Source organism: Benincasa hispida, chromosome 3 (assembly GCF_027475165.1).
Source record: "Benincasa hispida cultivar pf3 chromosome 3, pf3_genome.v1.1, whole genome shotgun sequence".
Lineage (NCBI taxonomy): Eukaryota > Viridiplantae > Streptophyta > Magnoliopsida > Cucurbitales > Cucurbitaceae > Benincasa > Benincasa hispida.
In genome coordinates, this window is record NC_143480.1 from 79092663 (window position 1) to 79118960 (window position 26298).

Here is a 26298-nt window from a genome sequence, read left to right on the forward strand (position 1 = left end):
AGTCCATTCTGCAAAAAATGGTCAACACTTCCAGGCAAAATGCACGCGACGACTTGACAAGTCTCTGTGGGTGTATCGCGTTGCCTACAAAACTGCCCTCGGAATGTCCCCCTATATATTAGAGTTGGAGCACAAGGCACAATGGGCGATTAAGACACTAAATATGGATTTAACAAGTGTAGAAGAAGTCATAAAGCTACAATTGAATAAGTTGGTTGAATGGTGCACCACTGCGTATGAAAATGCTAAGCTCTACAAGGAACAGGTGAAAAAATGGCACGATGACAAGATTTGTAAGAAAAATTTCATCGTAAGGCAGCAAGTTTTACTATTTAATGTGCGTCCTTGCCTATTTCTAGGAAAATAAAAATCGTGATGATTTGGGCCTTTCATCATTAAGCAAATATTTCCTCATTGCGTTGTCGAATTAGCAAGTGAAGATGGGAGCAATGTGTTCAAGGTCAATGGTCAGCGCATAAAGCCTTACTAGGAGGCTTGTTGGATCACAGCAAGAAGACCATTGATTTAGCTGGGCAAGCATGATCGCCCGCATGGATGCACCTTGAGGTACAATCATTTTAATTCTTTCAAGGGCATCCACTCACATCCTTTTACTACTTTCTTAGATAACTTTTTGCTCTTGTTTTCCTTTGAGTTTTGTTGTTATCTTCTGCTTACGCCTACAGTTGCATTAATCATATCTTAATTGGATTGCGTTGGTCCTTGTGTTAATAGCCGCTTAATACGTCCGTAGTTTTATCTCTTCCTAGCTCATTAGAGAAATCCTCTAGGCATTAACGCAGGAATTCAGAAAGTGTGTAGGTTAAATTGTGAGGGATCATAAATGTGCCGCCAGATGAAACACCCTTCGTCTGACACGTATTTAATGACCAACAGGCTTTTGGGATTCCCAAGGCTATTGTTGCTTATCATTGCATTGATTCGGCTTCCCATTAGTCTAGTCTATGTAAGCTCATCCGTCTCCCACAATTCCACTTCATTCTACATTTTGAGCATCCCATTCTCTCGAGCCCTAAACTTTTCGTTTTCCCTTCATCATTCCTGAATGTTCTTCGTTTGCATCTTCTTTCAAGCCTTCACTGGAATCAATGGCTGACATGAGTTCCAATGCCCTTACCGCTTCATCATCTCCATCCGGAGTCCTTTGTTCCACTCGGGAAGCTGCAATCCTAGCAACCAGCCGGTGAGTCACCTCCCAGCTAAAACCATTATCCAGACATCTCGTTAAGTCCAAAAAGTGAGTTATGTCTTCCTTCACTGCCGCTTCACCGATTTTCAGCCAAGAGGGGCCGCACAAGGAGAGTGCCTCAGCCACTGGCCTGAGGTGGTTGCATCTCAGCTTCCATCTCAAAGAGAGCTGAAGAGGAAGGACGATAAAGAAGTTTTTGGCAGTATTCTGAGCAATATGGAACAAGATGGAGGTCTGTCGGAAGCCGAAGTGGTGAACCAACCTCTACCCCGAGAAGACGCGAAGGTTGTTGTGCTACAGGTTGAGGCCCTTACAATAATGGATCTTAAGGAGAATGTGCTAGCAGACTCCACTAAGGGACCCATAAGGATAGTATTAAAGCATGTCAAGTCCAGAAAGAGGGTTGGCAAAGATAAGCTCACACAAGAGCAAGAAGCTTTTGATGAGCTGGAAAGGGCCGAGAGGAGAAAAGAAATGAAGGAGCAGAAGAGAGCAGAAAAGAATCAAAAGAAGAAGGAGGAGAAACGCATGTGGCGTGAGGAGGAACACCGGCAGAGAGTAGAAAGTCTAGCTTTTGAGAATGAATCAACCATCGCAAGGGTGAATGAGTCCTTGGCGATGAAGAATGTTGAGCCAAAAGCGCATGATCCTACTACAATCTCTCATGATTGATTGGCCGCATCTGGGGCTCAGCCTTGTAGTTCTCCAGAAGATGAAGAAGTGCTTGTAGCACCACTAGTCCATCATTCCAAGAAGTGGGCTGAAGAAAATGAAAATGTTGAAGTGGTGGTTGCAACTCAAATAGTTGAGCTAGAGGCTGGCGGGTAAAGGTGTTTTGTGGACCCTAAAATTGTGTAAGTAATTGAGTGCATTGAAAAGGAAAAAGAAGAATGGAAGAGGCCATTAAAGGACAAAGAGGCGAAAAAGGAACAAGTATACTAAATCATCGCATCTACGGATTTGGAAAGGCGGCTGCATGATGAAGAAGTTCGCCGCATAGCATTGGCAGAAGAGGAAGCCAAGCAAAAGATTGAAGATGAACGGTGCATAGTAGCTACGTCTAAGCAATTAGTGCAAGAAATGAAGGAGGAAGAAGAGGCTGTGGGGAAACAAAATGAATAGAAAGAGGTGCGCCAACAAGCAAAAGTCAAACGCAATATTTAACTAAAACGAAAAAAAAAAAGGGAATGGGCAAAGGAGAAGGAAGAGAAGGATAAGGAGAAGGCGTACACTAAAAGGCAAAGAGCCTGGCTTGCCATCGCGCAAGGCAAGGAGAAAGATGAAACGGAGAATAATAGGGCATCTTCTACCCAGGGACCATCAAGATCTGGTTGAAAGGAGAACGATGATCTGCTTATAGAAATGGGGTTCTTTGCTACGACAACCCCGCTGCCAGATTTCATCACAAGTATTATAGTCGAACTGGGATGGCAGGTGTTCTGCAAATGTTCGTCCATCATTATCCCGAAGGTGGTGCATGCATTTTACCATGGACGCTTGCACGAATCAGCAAATGTGGTGGTGGTTATTGATGATCGGGTGGTGCCATTCAGTGCTCAAGATATCAACCAATTATATAAGTTAAAAGACTTCTCAGATGCACCCAGTAATCAGTAATGCTATGCATTTAGAGGATGCACTGAGCGTGTTGACACAGCCTGGAATGCAGTGGTCAGTCTTGTTGACAGGGATTCACATGTTGGCCTCCAATCGCCTCCTCCCCAAAGCGCGCTTGTGGGTTTATTTGGTGAAGAAGTGGCTTAACCCCACAACGCATGACAAAACTATTTCAAGGGATAAAGTCATGGCCACATACTACATTGCTCACGACATTCCAATCAATGTTGGACGTCTGATTATGAGGTAAATACGAGGATCAGTTGGCAAAACTTGCGGCCAAGTTTTCTTTCGATGGACAGTCACTAGCCTCTGTCTTTCAGTTGGCTATGGAATTGAAGAGGAACCTATGGTCGAGGTCCATGGAGTGATTACTACAAAAATCTTGTGAATCCTTATGAAAGATTCATCGCATTGCCTTGAACTACCCAAGTGCCTAATCATTGACCTAAATTCCCCACAACCACCAAAACCAAAGAAGCAATGCCTTTCAGCCAAAGGGAAGGAAGTTGCCTGTAAGACCCTAACACTAAATCTAAAGTGGAGGTTAAATGTAGAGAAGAAAAATCATAAGTAAGGATAGTGGGGCAAAGGGAGAAAAACATAAAAAATTATCCAAAAGGTGACTAGAAATCCAAACGCCTATGAAGGGCTTAAAACATGTTGGACACAAGAAGGCATGAAGGATGGAAGCAAGAAAACTTGAAAAAAAGGCTAAGGGTTGCATACAACCAACGCAAAGGCATACATGAGCCATGCGAACACGGGCAGCAAGCATACGTTGAGTGACATGCTAGATGCGCAGGCCATGCATCGAGGACAAGCGCACAGGCCATATGCCAAGCATGCAACCATGCGTCGAGGACAAGCGCACAGGCTGTGCGTTAAGCGCAGCTCATACATCCATGGCGTATGCCAAGCGCGCAGCCCATGCATCGATGGTGTATGCCAAGCGCACGCTTATGCGGTAAGACACGCCTATGCAACTGAGCGTGCCTATGCGGCCGAGTGTGCCCATGCGGCCAAGCACGCAAGCGCCAAGGCAGCACACCCATGCGTCGATGGTCAGCACCGTGCGTCCATGCTTAATAGGCCAAGCAAGCACCACCTAGCAAGTCATGAATCGAGAGTGAGTGGCCACCCTATGCGTTGGTGATGACCAACTCATGTGTTGGCTAAGTGGGACTTTGATGAAGGAAGGGTGAATTGCTATGCATTAAAGATAAAAGGTAAGGCTAATTGATGGAAAACTTCAAGGGAGAATGCCAAGGGTATACGAGTATAAGTCTTAAACAATTTAAGTACAGAAATATGTGAAGTATTTAAGTAATTTAGGTGGCAAAAGGAGGATCACATAAAATTCTAGTAGGAGGTGGCTAAAGGAGATTTCATGCAATTGAAGTCTTATCACCCCAAGCAGGAGGTAGGTGAAGGAGATTTCATGCAAAAAAGGAGATTTTGGCTAGCAAGCTGAAATGAGAACAACTTAAGGCTAGGCTAAGGCTAGGCTGGGTAGACTAAGTGTTGGCAGCTTCAAAGTGAGACAAATGAGAGTTGTGTTGTCATGGGGTGAGTTTGAAATAGCTATAAATAGAGGGGTTGGGTAAGGGGAATTCATTCATACCATCACTTAAATCAGGTGTTGAGAGCATATTTAGAGAGTTACATTTGAGTTATTAGGTTGCCAAATTGATTGGAGATCAAAAAAAGCAAGGTTGCGTTGGTGAGGCATTGAGTCAGTCGGACGCACAGCCAGCCCACACTCTGCACGCACGCAGCATGGCGTTCGTCCGTCCGGGCGCACCTTGCTCGACGCATCCCGTGCGCCAGCCCAGCACAACAACCTCCCCCGTGCGGCGCATCACGCCCAGTGCAACGCACGCCCAGCGTAGCGCATGCCTAAACGCATCATTTCCCTGTGTGGCACAGCACGCCCACCCTGCCTACTGCCCAATGCCCAGCTGCCTATCTCGGTCCAAATAACTTCTAAAGAGGCTAATTTTGGTATTTTGGCTAATTTTGAGTAGGGTAAGCTGGTATTTTCATTATATAATGGTATTTTGACTAGTTTGACATTATTTATTGATATAACAAGTATTATTAAGGAATTTCCATTGATATGGAGGAATTTACAAGAAGGTAGTATGAAGGTGATTTTAGTGGAAAAACTTGCTGACGGTGAGTGTTTACTTAGTTTTATGCGTTGATATTTGGATAAATGCATATGTAAGTACAAAATACATGCTTATGATGTTATGTTGATTGCCATGATATTGTTTGTGATATTGCTATGGAAACTGAGATTATACCCAGATTACAAAAGTTAGCATGCTTAACAAAAGGTGCTTGGCGGGAAAATATAGTCGGCCTCCGTCGGCGGGAAATAATAGTCGTTGACGACCGACGGAAAATATAGTCAAGTACCTAAGCATGACTAGCAGGATAAAGAATTGTCATTGTACACATTGGCGGGAAAAATGGGTTATAGGAAAGTTTCCATAAAAGTTGTGATGATTGATAATGTGTCCATGATATGAGCATGCCACGTATAGCATGGAACTGGAGGATGTTAATTGAATGAATACATACATGATCATGCATAAATTATACTGGAATTATGATTATGTGATTGATTTCCCAAAAATATGATTTGCAAAGTGATTATTTATTTTAAAAGAACCACTCACTGGGCTTAGTAGCTCACACTCTTCCACATGTTTTCTTATATCCCCTCCTCCCCAGGTAGCAAAACGGAGCGTTTAGGAAGGAGTCTACTAACCACCATCTCACCAGGACTTGATAAATTCTTAGGGCACGACTCGGATCATGTAATAAAGAATATAGGAAATTGAACTATGTGTATGAAAGTAGATAGAGTGTTGTAAACATGTTAAAATCTTAATGGATATGGGGGAAAATGTTAAAATTAAATGTTGTATTGGAATACTACTGGTGTACCTTCACGCTCCCTTCCTGGTCTTGGGGATTAAGGCTAGGGAAGGGGGGGTGTGACATTGCCCATGAAAGTCAAGAGCACATTCCTATCAGCGAGCGTGCAACTTGTTGTATAAATTGTATATGATGTTATGCCGTGTTTGTTTTGTATCATTTATACACAATACTGATGGATGAATATAATACAAGCTCATGTTGCCATAAACTTGTAACGGTAAAAATGGAATGTTATCTTTATCTATTGCGCTAATGAATGAATGAATGATGCTCTATATGCGCTCAAGTGCTTTGCGATAAAGACATTTTATGCAATACTACGTTCTAAGTGTATGCGTTGATAGTGATATGCTCGTAGTATGCGATGAAGTAGTGCATGTCACGAGTTTCCTTGCACTGAAACCAAGTGTAATTTCAATGCAAGTTTCTCAAAATGATCCGAGGTCGAACACGGGGACTGTTGTCATTAAATGCGATACTTATGTGATATATGCGACCAGTTATAATAATGAATAAAGAATTTTGGTTTGTACAGAAATATAAATTGCGCTGAAAGTAAAAATGCGTTGATAAAGTAAATTCCTAAACTACTATGTACATGATACAGGGGTCGAGGACTGGCTGTGAAGTTGTACAAAAGAATCGATGAATGCAATGGAAAGTCCTATAAATGAAGCAGAAAGAGAATGAGTAAAAAGTAAAACATCGCAAGTTTGTCAATCGCGTTAAGGACGCAACTAAGGTTCCGCTTTCCCTTGGCGTATACTTTTCAATGATCGGTTGCGTTCCCATACATCTATGGTGAAACAGAGATGAACGTGATGAACGCAAGGTTGTTTCCATCTCTGGAAATACTTCTCGCTTTAGTTAACGCATTCTTCCAATCTTCTCTCGATAGGTGAAATAACATCTTCACTTCTGCTCTCACAGGTGAAGATGCCATCGAGCATGCTTTAGCTAAACATAATTGATTCCTTGACACAAATTAACTCACTCTCTTAATTCTCGCTTTTTACCCGGGGATTAAGAACACATCGTGGAGAAAATGGATGATAAATGTATGGAAAGAGACAGAGAGATGATAATGATGACGATGATAACATTTAATTCTAAAATTAAGCATTTGATACATGTTTGTGAATGAGGGATTAAAGAATGAACACAGAAGATGAATTAGAGAATAGAAACAAATACGGAAGGAGTGTCAACGTCTTGACACAGATCCTGACCGGAAACTTATGCTTGCCGGCGTATGGATGTAGTAGAGAGGAAAGCTTCCCTCTCAGGCTTGGTTTCCCAGTAGAATTGACCTTTTGCACAGAGCTTCAGCTTCGAGAATCAGAAGAATTCTTTGCTCGGAGACTCACTTTTCAGCCTTGTCTCGTAGTTCTCCCGAATTTACTCTGTAAAGCCTCTTCAGACCAACCTCTCTCTCTCCCATATCAGTATATCTTTCAGCAAATTTGAGGAAGCTATTTATAGACAAAACCTTAGCTCTTTGAATTTGTGGTCCCCACTATATAATTTTGGTAATTCCTACAATGGCGTAATGGAAAATTCATTTCTGTTCCACGATCAATCCGTCAGAATTGCACAACGAAAAGTTGTATACTTGTCAAAATCGTCCCGAATGCATTGCTCTTCACATCTTCGATCTATCGCCACATGCGGTGTTATTTTTTATTACCGCATGCGGTTGAAATGCGTTGATCGCTAAAGCTCTTGATCGATTGTCGCATGCGCCGTCATTGCATTGATCATCTCTTCGTTCTTGATCAATGGGCGCATGCGATGTAGATACGTTGTACATTTTGTCTTCGAGCCATTAACGCATGCGGTGATCTATTTCCTGCAAAACAGAGACTGAAACATTCTATTTCACCATTCCAATGGTGTTAGTGGATCCGTTTACGACATTTCATAATTTTCGTATTTCTCGACCAATTCTTATACTATCGACACAACTTTCCTCTCTTTTTGCCGCAATATCTAAATAAAACAGCATAAATAACTTGTATTTCTACAAGTTATCACTTGTCTGTCCCCTTTATCAATTATCCCTTCAAGCCCTATGATACCCTTGTCGTCTCTACTTGAGGCTTTTGTCACCCTCCCCCTCATGTCAGATTCAGATCATCAATCTGCAGTAGCACCGCCCTACCAATCACTGGAACACCATCAATCTCTGTATCACTTGCCCCATGTTAATGACCCATACGATTCGGATGTTGGCCTCTCTAATCAGCACCAAACCGAAGCTGGCGAGACATTTGGGGCCTCACCGCATCATCAACCTCCACCCCTATCCATAGTTCCTTCAATTGATTAACTCAGATCCCTTGTGGTTCATCAGCTATCATTCCTCCATGAATCCATCTTGGAGTTGCACGCTCATAACGACACCTTACGCCAAGCCTTGGTTAACGTGCAGTGCAACATCTTTACCCTTCACCAAAATCAACACTAGTAGGCTAAGCGCAACCACGAATATTTTAACTTCCTAACTGCCTATCTACATGGCCTCGTAGTCTCGCCTCATTTGCGTCAGCCTCTATTTTCCCAAGAGCCTCCTGCCATGCACCGCCAGTTCCTCCCAATAGCGACCCCCCTCCACAAGTGTAAAATTAGGGGTGTGATTTTGGAAGTTATTTTCTGCTTTTTCTCTATCCTTCTCTTTGTATTGTATTTTGATTTTAATTGTCTTCAACATACCTTGCGCTGACTAGTCTTAATTCCATAGCATCTTTCGATTGTGTGCACATTTCCATTTTTCTTTTCTCCTACTCATCTTTGCCCTCTGTACTTATCTTTTATCCTTTTGAAATTCTCTCCTTTCACTCATCTTTTGCGCTGATAATTTAGCAGCTATGATGAATCATATGCATTTACTTAATGCATCTCATTACATCACATGCTTCTTTCACTCCTAAAACCTTCCTCGATGACTATCATTCTTACCTTGTATTTGTGCAAGCCTATGCTCAATACTCTTCTTCAAAAATTTTTAACAAATTTGTCTTTGTTTTTTTTACAGGTGCAATGAGGACATTGCCACTCTCAACAATTTGGGAGTGGGTGAGGTCTGAGTAGATGCGTTCACTTTTGACCTTGCGTTTTCACAAGCTGTTTTTAAAAATAAATAAGTAAATAAAAATAATCTCCACTATCAGCCCAAAGGAAAATCCTATCCTGATAAGAGTTAAGTTGAGAAAGGAACTTGCACGTAGTTGGATGCTTCACATGACACTCGTGCAGGCAAGCCAAAACGAAAGTAGGTTAACAGGATCAATGTGACTGGAATTTAATTAAGAAAAGACAACTCCACTATCTGACAGGAGTTAAAACTTAGCTAAGATAAGAGTTGAGTTGGACTTGAAACACAACCGTAGTTGAATGACTGCATGACACCCATGGGGCCAAGCCAAAACGAAGAGTGTAACTAAGTTCAGCGCCTTCAAAGCAAGATAAGTAATCAAAATGCAATTGTCCTTTTATGCAAGACACGCATTTTGTTTTATGAAAAAGGGATACAAAATTATTTAAAAATTAGAAAAAGTCTTTTGACCGAAAGGTTGCTGAACCTAAGACTAAGGAAAGATTTCCCTAAAGAAGCAACCAAGAGTTAAAAGAAAAAAATGATTCTAAGGAGATTGTTGTAAAGCGAAAGCATTCTGAACAACTAGTTGGCACAATATGATGATTTAAGATGAGTTTTAATTTCCTTAGTATAAGATATGCTTGAGGACAAGCAGTATTCTAAACTTGGGGGTGTGATAACTTGTAAAAATACAAGTTATTCGTGTTGTCTTTCCTAGAATATGCGATGAAAAATAGGAAGAAAATGTACCAATCATGAGTAAATCTATGAAATCAACCAAGCTTGCGTCAGGGTATTCAAAAAACACCCGCTAACCGCATTTCATGTGCAAAGTGTGTTGAAGTCTTCATTTTGCAGGTAACTAGAAGAGACATCTCATACGTTAACCCTTCAAAGAATATGCAATAGACGCATGCCTCGGGATCTCTAAAATTGTACCAGCAGATATTCTGATAAATCTCCCAAGCATTGACCATGATGCAGTGATAGCACCGAAAATGTGCTAGTTTCCTATTCTTAATTCTAGGTCGTTACTATGTTTAATGTGTTTATTTAGTGATTTTATAGGTATCGAGCATCTTGGAGGTACAATCCATCATTATGAGCTATTAGGGGTTAATTTGGAGCAATTAGGAGCTAATTTGAGCAATCGGGTCTTAAAAGGACATGAATAGATAAAAATGCCCCTAGATGGAGCGTTGCAATGCCCAAACGGGCATCATTGCTGGAGTGCAGAGTAGTGTCGCGACGCTACAGGCAGCGTCACGACGCTTTGGATTATAACTGACGAACGCTCGCATGCGAGGCTAACAGCGTTGCAATGCTGCCTTGCAGCGTCTTGACGATACAACAACTACTATATATATCTATCTTCGATTTAGGGTAGAAAACCGACCCCCAATTGGCTCCTAAGCTGATTTTCTCCCTTTCTCACCTCTCCACTTGTATTTTTTTCCCTTTTTCTCCCCATCTCATGTAACTAATGGAACAATGTCAGGATTTGTCTTCTCCATCTCCATTGGAGGGTAAGTTCTAGCTATTTTCTAGTTTAGGGGAATTTGGAACAATGTAATTTTTGGAAGTTTTGTTTGAATGTAATCTTTTTGTTCTTGTTTATAGGTTTCAATCTGAATTTTGTGCTTTATGAATTGCATGATTTTATTATTGATTGACAACCAATGATTTTGTTGTGTGATTTTAATGCTTGGAGATTGGCTTGTAATATATGACATTTAATTATAGATTAATCCCAATGGAAGTAGTAGGTTAGTTAAACTAGAAATTCGTTAGGCCTGAGATATGTTGCCTAAAAAGAATAGTATTGGTCCTATCAACCTAGAAATCTTATTGAATGTTTGATTAGACGTTGGAAGTCGAACACTCATCCTAGCGTTATCTCTAGAACTTAATGCGATTCATTAATTTGTATGGAGCGAATTCGTTTTCTATGCATGTTGATTAATAAGGTAATTAGGACCATTGATTGGGATTCCAATCAATTGGGCTAAATTTACCACTTTAACTGAAAACGAGCTTCGATGAACTAATCTTTCGCGTTTCCTTGAGGTTTAATCCCGAACTTGCTGCTTGTACTATTAGTTAGTATAAGTAGTCCGTTCGATGATTTATACATTTTATTTGTGTAGCAAGGGTTTACGGGCGGCGGTAAACTCGACCCTATCAAATTGGCATCGGTGCTAGGGAAGCCAGTTAGTTCTTCTTAGTTAGTTTTTAGTTAAAGTTGCTTTTGCTTTGATTTATTTTCTTTTTATATCAGTTAAGCATGACAGGATTTCCAAATCAATCTTGGACGTCCAAAAGTCAAGTTGCAGATTTTGACGACGAGGTAAGTGGCCTTTGACGCCACATTGTCGAGTTGACTTCCTTAGTTGGCCATTTGGTGGAAAAGAGTTTGCAACAGGTAGAGGTGTGCAGGAGTTGCCTACTCGAAAGGCATCCCACGCAAGCATGTCCGAGGTTTCAATGGATGCCAACACCATGTGGATTCACTGAGGAGGGGTATTATGGTCATTTGGACTACGAGTCTCATCATCCTATATGAGAAGAGTCCTTTAACCATGGATACTCAGGATGGCAGCAGAGCTTAGACAACCAAGATTTCACAGCACCACACCAGTCGACTCATGCTCAGTCTTTAGGGTCAGGTAAGTCTTTAGAGGCTTTGGCTATGGAGCTTGCTGACAGTGCTTTTGAGTTTCAGCAGGACAACCTCCGTAGGCAGCAGGATTTTAAGCGCATTGAGTAGGAGAGCTTTACCCTGAGACAGAGGCTAGAAATAACTTACAGAGTCTTAGTGACCTTATTGCTCGACTTGCAACTTTAGTTGGGAGGCTGGACGAGTCATTGCCAGACCATTCCTTTGATTTTCCAGAGACCAAGAGGCATGAGGTAGTCCATGTCGACACGGTGGAGGAGCAAGAACCACTTCCTGGAGATTCGTGTCCAGGTATGACTTTGGAGTTTTTAGTTTATGAACTTACTAATAGCTCTTTTCAGTTTCAGTAGGATGTTCAAGATCGGTTTCAAGGATTGATCACCCATGTTGCTCAACTGAGGCCATGCAGAGACTGGAGAGCGTGCCAGAACAACCCATCGTTTGTAGGCAGAGTGTCTTGTGGAGTGCTACTACTCCAGTGACGATAAGGACGTCACTCCATATTTGCTAGTTTGTGAGGTTAAAGGAGAATTTAGAGCCTAAATCCGAAGAGATCCAGGTGATAGAGTTAGAGATCAAACGACCTCGCCTTCTTATGACTCCTGGTATTTCGTATGTATTCAAGTTTTGTTCACTCAGTCCTCGCAAGTGTCTTGCGTCTTTTCTTTCTTTGGACTCTTTAGAGTCACTTGAGTCTTTTGATTCATTCTTTTTACCTTTTTTTCCATATTCCAAAAAACCAAAATTCGACCTGTTTGGTTCTCTTTAGAAGATGAGAAGCCTTATAGCTTTACCGAGCTATATTGACTCATCCAAGAAAGGACCAGAGAAAACGTCGAGCAATTGATGTTAAAAATTTGCCCTTCCTGGAGGGAGCCAGGTAAAAATTTACTGCTTTCCTTTACTGTTTTCTAGTTTAACTTCTTGTTTTTCTTTTGTAGGCTCTTTTCCTCTACCCGAAAGAAGAAGAAGATCAATTTAAGGCAGTCATTTTACCACCATCCCATGTGCGAAAATGTCACCAGGGGAGGTTTTCTGTTCCCTTGACTCTTTTATTTTATTGAGCTTAGATTAGAGATACATTAGGGACAATGTATCATTTTAAGTTGGGGGTAGGGTACGTTGTGACTGTTGAGGTCCTTGGGCACTATGCTCGGATGATGTTTGTGTGCTTGAATTTGCTTGCTTGCTCTCTTGCTTGGTTTATCATGATGAGTAGTTGATGGCGCACCCTTTTTGTGATTAGGTTTGCATGAAACTATATTTAAAGAGCATGGTCATGATTTTTGGCCCGCTTTAAAAAAATTTCCTCTCTCATGCATCTTTAAGTCCCCTGTCCAACGAAATTCGGACTTGTATGCTTAGAGTTATGTTATTGGGCTTGTATTTTTGTTATTACCCCGTAAAGCCTAGGTGATACATGTTAAGTGACTAAAAGCTCAACCTAGTAATGCATGCCTAAGTTTTTGTCAAACTCTTGTTTTGTATTGTAAAAGCCAAGTGTGGAGTATGTAAAAAGCAAGTTTGTAAAAGGCAAAGCGTGTTGTAAAGTAAAATCAAGTTTGTATGTTATTTTTGAAGGGGATTACTCCTCTTTCTTGAGGTTATGATTAACCTGGGGAGGCTATGACACCCGTAGTTTCCCTTTGAGCTAAAGTACGCCAAGGAATGAGTAAGCTTCAACACCTTATTAGGAGACATTGCTCGTAGTTGGATGACCTGCATGACACCCATGTGGGCAAGTCAAAACGAAGGCAACGTGTCTAGATAAGGTTTCCTCTTTTGTGTACAGTGAAAAAAAAAAGAGTTAAGAAATGTAAACAAAAATTAAATAAAAGTTTGGTTTCCTTAAGTGTATCATTACAAAGTTGAGTCTAGGAAGCTTGGCTCTTGAACCTTCGAGCCAATGTAGGAGGAAAATGAATTGAGGGCCTTATAAAACCATTATGGGTTTCTTGAGTTTAATTAGTAGGGCTTTTGACCCACTCGTGCATGAATAGTTTAAAATCATCTTTTTAATATGTGCTTCATTGATTGATTGTAATCGAATTTCATTTTTTTATTGCAAATCTCATCCTTATAGACTGTTGAGACTAGAGTAACGACCTTTATGATGGAGCAAGCATAATTTTATGTGTGAATGTGTGATTCTACCTTACTCGAGGACGACCAAGAATTAAGTTGGGGGTGTTTGATAGCACCAAAAATGTGTTATTTTCCTATTTTTAATTCTAGGTCGTTACTATGTTTAGTGTGTTTATTTATTGATTTTATAGGTATCAAACATCTTGGAGGTAGAATCCATCATCATTACGAGCTATTAGGGGTTAATTTGGACCAATTAGGAGCTAATTTGAGCAATTGGGCTTCAAAAGGATGTGAACGGATAAAAATGCCCCTCGACGGAGCATTGTGCAATGCTACGAGGCAGTAGCTAATCATTGTTGGAGCACAGAGTAGCATCGCGATGCTACAAGCAGCGTCACAACGCTTCAGATTATGATCGATGAACGCGTGCGCGTGAGGCTCGTAGCATTGCAACGCTGCCTTGTAGCGTCACAATGCTGTGACAACTGCTATATATATTTGTCTTCGATTTAGGGCAGAGGACTGACCCCCAATCGGCTCCTAAGCCGATTTTCTCCCTTTCTCACCTCTCCACTTGTATTTTTCTCCCTTTTTCTCCCCATCTCATGTAACTAATGGAACAATGTTGGGATTTATCTTTTCTATCTCCAGGGTAAAGTAAGTTCTAGCTATTTTCTAGTTTAGAGGAATTTGGAACAATGTAATTTTTGGAAGTTTGTTTGAATGTAATCTTTTGTTCTTGTTTATGGGTTTCAATCTGGATTTTGTGTTTTATGAATTGCATGATTTTATTATTGATTGACAACCAATAATTTTGTTGTGTGATTCTAATGCTTGGAGATTAGCTTGTAATATGTGACATTTAATCATAGGTTAATCCCAATGGAAGCAGTAGATTAGTTAGGCTTGCGATTCATTAGGCCTGAGATATGTTGCCTAAAAAGAATAGTATTGCTCCTATCAACCTAGAGAGAAATCGTATTGAATGTTTAATTAGACGTTGGAAGTCGAACACTCATCCTAGCGTTATCCCTAAAACTTAATACGAATCATTAATTTGTATGGAGCGGATTCGTTTGCTATGCATGTTGATAAATTAGGTAATTAGGATCAATGATAAGGATTCCAACTAATTGGGCTAGGCATAGTCAAGAAACTAAAATTGCATTTAAGTAACTCGATGAACAAAAACTGCGTTGGCCAATTCCAATTCTCCTAAGCTGGGTATTTTCCTTTAATTGCATTTCTATCTTTTATTTTCTCGCGTTTTATTTTATGCACCTTCAATTATCAACACACACCAACCCTCTCTCCCCCCATCCCCCCGCCCCCCCTAACTGAAAACGAGCTTCGATGAACTAATCTCCCGCGCTTCCTTGAGGTTTGACCCCGGATTTACCGCTTGTACTACTAGTTAGTATAAGTAGTTTGTTCGGTGATTTATAAATTTTATTTGTGTAGCAAGGGTTTACGGGCGACGGTAAACTTGACCCTATTTATTTATTTATTTATTTTTTTGTGTTTTCTTTTGTATGATTACTTGTGGTGTTTGCTTTATCATGTCTTATTATATACGAGGTGCAACTACCTTGCTCTTTCAAATGTCAGTGTTCCCCGCTACCGATGATAGGATCTCGTACGTTCATACCTAAATATGAAACAACACATATTCAGAACTATGTTAATGTTAAACCAAAGATAAACTTATGCTAAAGAACATCTACCTGGAATGCTTGGGGAAATCCACATAGAGAGTACTTCAGGATGTAATTTTTATTTCCTTTTACCTTCTTCTTGTACAAACCAACCTTATCATTCAATGTAGTCTTGAGGGCGTCGAGTGTCCTCTTCTAAATAACTATACCCCAATCTAGACTGTTATAATAATTTAAGTTCTCAACATCTACAAATAGTGCATAATCAACTACACTCTTCTCTTGTTCTTTCCCATCATTGAAACCTTAGTGTAATATACTAAGGTGATCTTAACATCATCATCATCATTTTCAAACTCCAACTTCTTGTATTCTTTTTCTAGTAAATTTAGGTGAAATGAGTCCGAAGCCAACTGGTTACCAAAGCACTTCATTGCAAGTTATTGTGAGGACTACTCACTCCGAACAACTTGCATAGGGGACCGCCACAAACCAGTAATCAACGAAAATTATCTTTAAAAAATATGGTGACCTTTCCTCTAACAAAGAAGCTGATCGAGTCAACTCCCTTCGTCTTCACTTCCCTCAACAACATATGGTGGACAAGTGGGCTGTTGAATACGATGTTAATGTCTACGAATCACCCAAAAACTGTTCTCTTGAACATTTCTAACTGCCATCGGGTAAGCTTATGCTTCATAATCTTGTTGGCATTCGCAATGTGGGCCAAGCTTGTTACTTGTCCGAAAAACCGATCAACTTCACGTTTTTTCAAACCTTTTGACATCTTAAATTACTCTTGCATGAAATGAAAATTCAATCTATCAAATTCTTAAAAAAAATCAATAACCATACATTCTATTTAAGTCACACTAGACCCACTCTCGCTTGTCTTGCTCTCACATATATCACTCTCGCCGACCTCGCTCTCGCAAATCTCACTCTCACCTTATCTAGCTCTAACATAGCTCATCTTCATGCTCAATGATGCAGAATACATTGAAACCCAAAATACAAACAGATGCGATCGATTACTAAACCTTGAAACCCACAGAACGTGTGACCGATTCCAGTCGAACGAATTTTCACACAAGAGTATCGTTACGTTTGATGAGAGAAATTTCATATGGAAGACAGATGGAGAGGGCAATTTTGTACTTTGGTATGCTGATGATGTTAACATAGGATCATTTGATATTTTTCTTTTTTAAAAAAGAGGTCATTTGACATTTTGGATCCAAATATAAGTTCATCAACCCAAATTTCCCTTAAAATTCAGAGTTTTAAGAACCAGCCGCACGCATGCAAGGGGCCTCTATCTCTCCCACACGGTTTCTCCCCCTCTCACACTAACGCCACTCGTCCGCCGCCGGCCACCGCATCGTAGATCGTCCAGCTGTCACTGCACCGGCCTTCTCGCATTGCTGCCGTCGATCGGAGGACGCCGCCGGTAAGCCATCACGCTCTCTCTTGTTTATTTCCTCTCTCATACGTTTCTATCTCTTAATCTCACTCACAGCCCCATCATCGCCGGTGTTCCTCAGCCGCGATCGCTCCTCCGACGTCTTCCGTGGCTTGCTGCTGCCGTGGGTCTCGGTTCTAGCCGTCGTCAGTCCGATTTCGAGCTGAGGGTATGAGTTTGTGTGAGTTATTGGGTTTTTCTTGTTGTTTCTTGGACACCCATGCATTCTTGGTTTAAATTCTTGTTTACTCATAGTTTTTTGGCTTTAAATTCAAGGGTTTAATGGATTTTTATCATTGTTCAACAAGATTATGGACGTTGGTAGTGCGTTTTCGGGCATATTAAGGTGTTCTGGATGTGACTCTTTTGGATTAACTATGGCCTAAAGTATTTAGGTCTGCAAGCTCGAATCTTTTCCAACTAATGACAATTAGGGCACATAGAGAAAGAAAGTATTAATTTTTAATGATTTTCTAACTAATACAATAGTATTGACTTGACATCAAATACAATTAACATCTACGTCATCATATAACTGTCTAAATAGGGCTGGAGATTTATTCAAGAACCTCACTCATTATGGTGCAAAGTGGTATAGAACATACATGGTAAAGGTCTTTTCTCATGGCATACTATTGGAAAATTTGGTTTGAGTTTGAAAAGTCCATGGATTAGTATTTCCAAAGGTTGGATGCAAATTGATTCCTTTGCAAGTTTTGAATTGGGCAATGGTAGAAGAATTTCATTTTGGAACCACCTTGGGGTTGATAATTGCCCCCTTGGTTCTCGGTTTCCTCAACTTTTCTAGAATGCATTATCTCCCAATGGTTCGGTATTCGACCATTGGGATGGAGATACTTTATCTTGGGCCATTTATTTTAAAAGGCTTCTGAAAGATGTTGAAATTATGGAGTTTGAGCAACTGCTAAAAGTTTTATTGGGAAAAAAGATAAGCCCTCCTCAGATGTTCATAAGTGGAGCTTGGATTCTTCAAGTATTTACACGGTTAAATCTTTTCTAAGGATTTGGTAGCCTCCATTGCAATTGATAACACTGTTTTTTAGAAAATCTGGAAAACAAACAGCCCTAAGAGAGTTAACATCCTTATTTGGGCGATGATTTTTGGGTTGTTAAATTGCTCGTCCACTCTCCAATGAAGCTTCCAACTCATTATTTGCCTCCAACAATCTTCCCCCTTTGCATGGTGCAGCGTAATTGACGAGCATTCTTGGTCTTGTTCCCCTTCTTTGGCTCTTGTAAGGATAGTTCAATTTCAATTTGCAAAGCTAGTGGATGAGTATAAGTTTTGGAGTCAATTTACTTGCGGTTTTTAGACTAAAGATTGGAAGGAGAGTATTCAATGTTTCTTTCAAAACAGGACATTTCCCTATTCATATCGCCCTAGGAATGCTTGAGTCAAAGTCTTATGAAGTGATTCTTATTGGATTTTATGTCCTAAAACTCGTAGTTTGTAATATCATATTCTTGTTCGATAAAGTTGTTATTGAAAATCTTTAGTAAATTTAAATTCTATATTCATGAATCCAATAAACTAAGGTTCTGAGGCTATTAGTTTAAGTTTGAACTTTATGTAGTGACATAAATGTGGATCAAGTTCAAATATATAGCCAAAATGGTCTATAGTATATGAATAAGGTTGGATACCTTATTCTGGGGACACTATGGATGCGGCCCATTTGTAGTTAGTACAAACGATGTGATCCTAAACCATTCATGTGGAGACATGAATTGGGGCATCCTATGTAAAGAGTTTACATAAGACTGAACTATGAAATAATCACTTTTTACGTTCTAAATGCCATTTAATGTATAAAACTGACTATTTCGTTAATTGATGACCTAGGTAATTTAATCTTAATCCTGAGTTAACTATGAACTCCTGTTCACTCGGAATTATCCTTAGATCTGCATAGGTGAGGGCAGCTCATTATCGCTGGCCCAATAACCTCCCATTTCAGGGGTAAGATTAGGTGGATAGCTGGGAACATAGGGTGCAAGACGGAATTCACTCCTTCTCGTTATAGGGATAGTAGATAGGTTGTTTCCTTTAGTACTGAATCTAGGTCTTGAACAAGGGGCTTCACCCTTTCCTTGGCCCGAGAAGGGTTCGGTTTATAGGTTGGACCTTAAACTAATTGCTCATTAGAGGATCAGTGGAACTTAAGGAATAAGATGTAGTCTCGAGGGTAAAACAGTTTTTATGACCCAACCGAGATTACGAACAACCTGTGAAGGATTAGCTTACTAATCATGGTTATATCATATGGACACAAATATATCTATAGTGAGGGGAGTGCAACTACGAGACTATAGTGGAATGACCCGCGAGTTAACGAATGTTGATTAGCTCCATCTAAAAAGTTTAGCCAGCTAATCTCGGATCGTTGGAGCCCATGATCTATAGGTCCATTAGGTTCCCCTACTAGCTCATATGGAATAAACTTAGAACAGTATGATAGAATAATTCGAATTGTTCGAATTAGGTGAAGAGAGAGAAACCGACAAGTATATGTGATATAGTGGTCGGTTTTTCAGTTTAGAGATTCAACTTTAATATTTAAATGTGATTTAAATATCAAGAATATGAATACGTTCATATTCGGAAGCTCGAAAATAATGGAAATGGTCAAAGATGTAAAAAGTCAAAGAGTTGACTTTTGACTATGAAAAGTCAAACTTTGACCGACCTTATATTCAAATGTGATTTGAATTTCGAGAAAATGAATGCGGATTCATGCTCGGGAGGTCAAAATTAGTCAACACGGAAAAAATCATAAAAAGTCAAAATGTTGACTTTTCGGTCAAAGTATGACTTTGACAAAATGACTATTTTGCCCTTTGACTAAAGTTAGTGGGAAAATCCAAACTTTTGTTGGCTTATAGTGGAGACATTAAGCCCACTTAGATAGTGGATTCTAGGTGTTGGGTTTTTATGAATTGGTTTCATGCAATTTTTGCATGGCTCCTTTCTATAAATATGGGCTTTCAATTTGGATAAAAAACTTTTGCCATTTTTCCAAAATTGTTTTCTAAATTTGGCTGGAAAAATCACTATTTCGGAGAAAAATTAGAAACCCAAAGCCAACCCAAATTTCCATCTCTTTCTCTCTCTCGGGTTCTTCATCCATCGGGTCCCACAACCCGGTTCTAAGTCCAGAGAATAGTAGGTCAGCTCTAGTGGTTGTCCGGTTCATGTTTGAGTGGAGATAGAAGAGTTTCGGGAGCTTCAAAGGTAAGATTTAAAAAAAAAACCCTAATTAACTAATTTAGGGTTGTATGTTTAATTTATGCAATTAGAGTAAAATTGATCCTCAATTCCGCTGCGCATGCCTATTTTTCCATCAATTCTGTAGCTGAGCATTTTGATGATTATTCACCTTGAAATTTCTGTTCAACTAAATTGTTTTTACTTCTTCTTCAGAGCTTTAGTCTATGTTTTATATTCTTGCACTGTATTGGCAAGTTAGAAGTTTTTTATTATTGTTTCTTCTCATGTACTTTGAGCATTAGACTCATTCATTATTTCAATGAAAAGTCTTGTTTCCATTTAAAAAAACACCTATTTTTTGTATGCAAATATGCTATGTCTTATTTGTCGAAATTATTAGCTTTCTTTCATTTTTGGTGGACCTTTGGTCATATATTCAAGCGACATTGTAGTTCAAATCCTTGTTGGTCCTTCTTTGAAGCCCCAATCTTAATTATTATGGTCTAATGTAGTTATAACTCTACTTGCTGAAATTTGGTTTGAGAGAAATCAGAGGGTCTTCCATGTTAAATCTCTTCAGTGGTTTGATTGGTTTGATGTTGCAAGGACCAATGCTTATCCTAGCGTTCTTTTTCTAAATTATTTGCTAATTTTTCTATTCAAGATATTTGTCTGAATTGGAGTGTTTTTATTTTCTCAGTCTCAGTGTTTAATTGTCTTGTACTTGTTGTTTCTTGTTTCATGTGATATTGTATTTTGAGCCTTTGCCTCTTTTCATTATATCAATGAAAAATATTATTTCTTGTAATAACGGTCTAGTAAGCATTCACTTAGCTTAAAGTTAAGTGAGGGGCTATTTAATGGTGGCACGAGTAGTCAGAACGCAAACCCACAACGTGCTACCTAGTGACTGAGGGCATCGATTTCGACTTCTACATGACCCTCATGGACAAGGCTTTCCAGTGACTGGTCCTTTGCAACAGTAATTCTCCAGCAACTAGGTGACTTATTCTCGAGGGTTTGAAACCACATACAAGGACGCTTCTTTGGCAAGCTCTTTTTCAGGTGAACAACAATTGTACAGTTGCAAACTCCAATGATTAGCAAGCTGAACAACCTCCTTTCCTTCGATAACAATAATTTTCTCTTTCAACAAGAATTAAGCCTATTCGAACACTAGACAATAAGGTCTCAAGAGTTGTTTGTCAGGGTGCAGTAGGTAATGGTCCGCTTTAAACCTTCTTAAACTCAATTAATGTGTTCTAGTGTAGTCTCCAATCCCTGGAATTCATTGTAGTTCGAGATTGGTTCAAAGTGTTTAGATTAATGTTTAAGGTTGTTTTGAATAAGAATATTCATTTTAAGCATTTTTTTTGGCTTCAATTAAGGTTTTCGAACTAAGTTATAACATTACAATCTTGTTCAATTTAGGACATTTAGTAAGTAGAATTCTACCTGTTTGGCCTATTTGTTGTGTGTTAACATGTGGGATTTTTTACTTTTTTGATTATAAAATATGACATGTATATCTTTATGAAATATACTATTTTGTGATGAGTTCTGAGTTGAATATGTTGTGCTTTTGGATGTTAAGCATGATGCGTTGTTAGTGTATTGTGGTGAAAAGCATGTTGAATTGTTGAGTTTGTCTAAATAAGTATTAATTTTGTCTTATGAGTGTGTTGTGAAAATACGAGAATAAAGCATGGTCTAGAACTCATGTTTTAGGATATACATGTCTGGATTTACAAGCTAGAATTGGTAGTTTTGGATTTACAAGGGTGAGTATCATAGACATGGGTTTAAATTGTCAAGAGCTACCTCTCATCATGAAGAAACTAGCATTGAGACAATGGTTAAGAGCATATAAACCAAGCTCTGAGTAGCATTGAAAACTTGTGTTTAAATGATCAAGGGCCTTACATTCCCAAATCGATAGTTTTGGATTTACAAGGGTGAGTATTAGGGACAAAGGTTTAAACGTTCAAGAGCTGATACGACCTTACTTGAACAGGATCTGTTCTATAGGTTGTACAACTGTGTCCTTGAGTTCTAAGGAGACAAGAACGTTCAAGAGCTGATTCCTCTCATTATTGAAAACTAGCATTGGGACCTTGAGTGCAAATAGTTAAGAGCCAATAGACCAAGCTTTGAGTAGCATAGAAGACTTGTGTTTAAATGATCAAGGGCCAATGCATCATAAGGTATAGATCTAATTGTTGTGGCCATGTGTGAAAATAACTTAGGGCAAATATGTCAAGCCTCGAGTAGCATTGAGGACTTGGGTATACATATTCAAGGGTCAACACATTGTGAGGTGTAGAGCTAAGTGTTGGGATGTTCAGTATAAATGATCAAGGTCAATGTGTTGTGAGGTATAGAGCAAAGTGGGGAGACCTAGGGTATAAATGATCGATGGCAATACATCAAGTTCTATATAGTTCAGTTTCAAGGCCATAGGTATAAGTGGACATGGACAACGAGTTTAAATGAGAGAGAAAATATATTATGAGACCAAATGAGGAAATCATGTGAGTGTATGTGTAATTGTGAATTTAGTTAATAGAGTTAGACCCAAGGACCAATGTTTTAAAAGGCTTAAGGCGGCCTTGAGGCATTTTGTCATGAAGAGGTGAGGCGTAAGCCTCATTTTTAATTTAAAAAAATATATTTCAAGCATAAAACATATTACCTTGTATTCTTAACATCATAATATTTCTTCAAGTACAAAACATAATAAATAATTATTAACGAAAAAGGAAACAAATCTCAATAGTTCACAGAAAACTAAAGGGAGAAACATAAGAAAGAAAACATAAGGAAAAAAAAACTAATAATAATAATAAGGGGTCGTTGCAAATATAACAGTTAGGTGTAAAGTATAATGCAAAAGAATTTCTAAATATAGACAAATTTCGATCAAGCTCTCGGAGCCTATTAGTGATAAGTCTATTGGTGATAAGTCTAAATATCACTGATAAATGTTATTGGTGGTAGTAGACTTTTATCACCGATAGATCCATATCAGTAATAGACTTCTATTTCCAATAACAAAATCTATTAGTGATAGGCTTCTATCACATATAGAAATATATCATTGATAGATTGGTATCAACGATAGAGTCTATCACCGATACTCTACCAATGATATCAAGTATCACCGATAAACTCTATAAGTGATTAGAGTTTGTGAGTAGGCTTGTATTATTTGAAATCTGTCAACAACAATTATAGATTTCACATAGCATATAGAAATCTATCACTTATATAGAAGTCTACTTGTAGACTCTTATTGCATACTTTTAAGCTTCAATTATCGATAGTTTAGTTGCAATTTAGTTGTTTCTAGTTCTTATGGTTGATCAAACTACTTTGAATGTTTTGTTGAGTTTTCAATGAAAGAGATGGAGAAAACAAAATTGGAGGAAGGAAGTGAGAAAATTGAGAAAATGGAGAAAAGATAAAGAAAAGAATTTGTTTGAAATCCATCAATGATAGAATAGATAGAATATATGCTAGTTGTGCATTGTGATTGAAATCTATTAGTCATAATAGTCTATCATTGATAGATATAAGTTGTGAATTAAACATAGGTTAGTGATAAACTTCTATTAATGGACTTCTAACTATGAAAAAAGTATATAGTGATAGAAGCTGAATGAGTAGACAGACTTTTGATTAAAGAAGTCAAAAGTTTGAATCCCACAATTATTGTGCTAAGAAAATATAATGATAAACATCAATAAAATAACAAGAGAGATGGAAAAAGGAACTTGTAAAGAAGAGAAAAGTCAATGAAAACCATATATAATTAAAGAAAGAGAATATTGTACGAAATTGAGTATGTAATGAAAACGAAAGAAAAAGATGACAAAATTGCAAAAGAAAAAATCCAATGTTAATCCAGAATGAGAAATGAGGTGAATAAAATTAACAAAAGAGATCATTTGGAAGAAAAAAATATCCGAACCAAGAGGTTAGATGATAGAATCTCCCAATAACATGTGTTGTTGAACTTTTGAAAGAAAAAATGATAATAGGAATAAAAATAAAATAAATAAGGAGGTTTGAGAAAATTACTATATTTGCAGTTCTTTAAAAATGTTGCTATGCACTTAATTATTAGCCCTAAAAGTGCTACCCTTAATAATTACCCTAATAATAATAACAATAAAAGTTCAATAAGCAAAGGTGAATAGATAAATAAATAAAAAAAACTAAGAATAAGAAAAAAAAAAAAACAAGTAAACAACCTAAGATACTTGAAAGCGAGGAAAAATAATAGGAACTGGCGTTAACTTATTGTGAACAAAACAACAAACATTATCCATACTTGTGTACTCAAATGTAAGACTTGAACTTAGATATAGGTAGAAGTGACTTGAAAAAAAGGAAAAAGAAAAAGCAACCAGCCAAATGTCAGCCTATTTTAAATAATCACCGTTGAACTTTTTTGTTTTTTATTTATTAAACTAAACCTTTTGATTTTTTTTTCTTTGATAAACCTATTGAAATTCTTATGAGTTGCGTCTAGTGCCTTTACAGTTTTCTTTGCCACGTGGCCCATGGCCCACCCCCAAATTAAATGGAAGGCATGAGCGGTGGAAGTAATTGCATTGCATTGGCCTATGGCCTGCGTTCAGTAAACCACTCAAAGGCTTACGCCTAAAAGCCTCATAGGCACATTCATGGAGGCTTAGGCATCTCTCAACAAAGGCATAAGCTTCTTTTGTATATGTTGAAGGCGGAAGCCTTGAGGCACAATATTACTTGAGGCAGAATATTACTGCCTCACCTCAAGGCTTATGCCTTAAATGATTTTCAAAACATTGAGGACTAAGGTTAGAGGGCAAGGGAAGGGAAGGGTAAGAAATAGTGGGCATGAGTCTTTTGTAGGAAGATATGGACATCTCGGAAGTCTTTAAAAATTTGCACTCCTCGTTCTTTTCATATAAGCATAATACTGTGAAGACTGAAGAGGTTTCATCATGATTATTGCAAGCTAGTGTTTTCTGTAAAGAATAATGTATCACATTTAAAAGTGAGGATTTAAACAGTTGAGATGCCTCAACCTCTCAGCCTGAGATATAAAAGCAATTTAGTGTTGGGAGAAAAGAATGTAGAGAAATGAAAAAGTGAACTAGCATTGGTTTTATAGTTGAGATATACTTTTGTTTTGAAGTTGCAAGGACCAATACTTCTTGGTTTCTCTTTCCAAGTTTTATGCTCATTTTCTATTCATGATTTATGTTCGAATTGGTGTGCTTTTATTTTCTCTGTTTAGTCTTTCTTCTAGTATTGGGATGTCGTGATGTTGTATTGTATATTGATTAAGTTTGTTGCCTTAAGCTTTTCGTTTCATTGTCATTGTATATTGAGTAATAGACTCTTTTCATTACATCAATCGTTTAGCACTATTTTAACTTTTCTTTCCCTTTCAATTAGTCAATCGTTTACATTTTGATTTAAATGGTTATGTTCTTTTTTTTCTTAATTTTATTATTAAAATTTAAGTGGTTAGGTATTGATTTGAAGTTACCTGAAAAAAATATCCAACTATCCATCTTCTATGGTGATGTAGGCTTTTTTATCTTTTCCCTTTATTCATGGTCAGTGTTTTTCCTCGCTCCCCTCCTTTCTTTCTTGTGATTTCTTTTTTTGAGTTTAACCATGTGGAGTTGGGGATTTGAACCTCTAATCTTTAGATCAAGTGTTTAATGTCTTGATGAGCTATGCTCAGGCTGACTTTTTCTCTTGTAATTTATAATATGGGAGGATTGTGTTAGCAGGGGGATAGTGAAAACAAGCAACAAGGGCTATAACAACCTTGCTAGAAAGAGTAATATGAGATGTCAACACTGTGCGGGCCCTCTTTCAAAGGATATGGTCTTGTGCCTTCATTCTAAATTTTCTTCAATTGTCTTGACCTCCACAGAGTCTCACTTTAATCTGTAATTCTGTACGTATATTACAGGAAACAAGTGCTTGGACAACTCCTCCTCTCATTAGGGATAGTTTCTCTATGGTATTACTCCTTTTTTTTTTCTTATGTCGCCTTGCATTCATGATCTTCTGTTCTCTCTCTCTAAATATAAACCATTTAGAAAATTAAATATTGCCTTAATCTTGCTTCCTTTAATGTTGTACTGACCTGTGCATGTTTTGATACCCCACTTTGTTGATGGGATGTTTTGTATATCTTTTAGATTGGCTCTGCTGTTGGTGGTACTGCTAGTGCTTTCTATGGATTTAACAATGGTAATATACACCTTTCCATTCAATAAATCCAACAAATACAATACGAGCTGCTA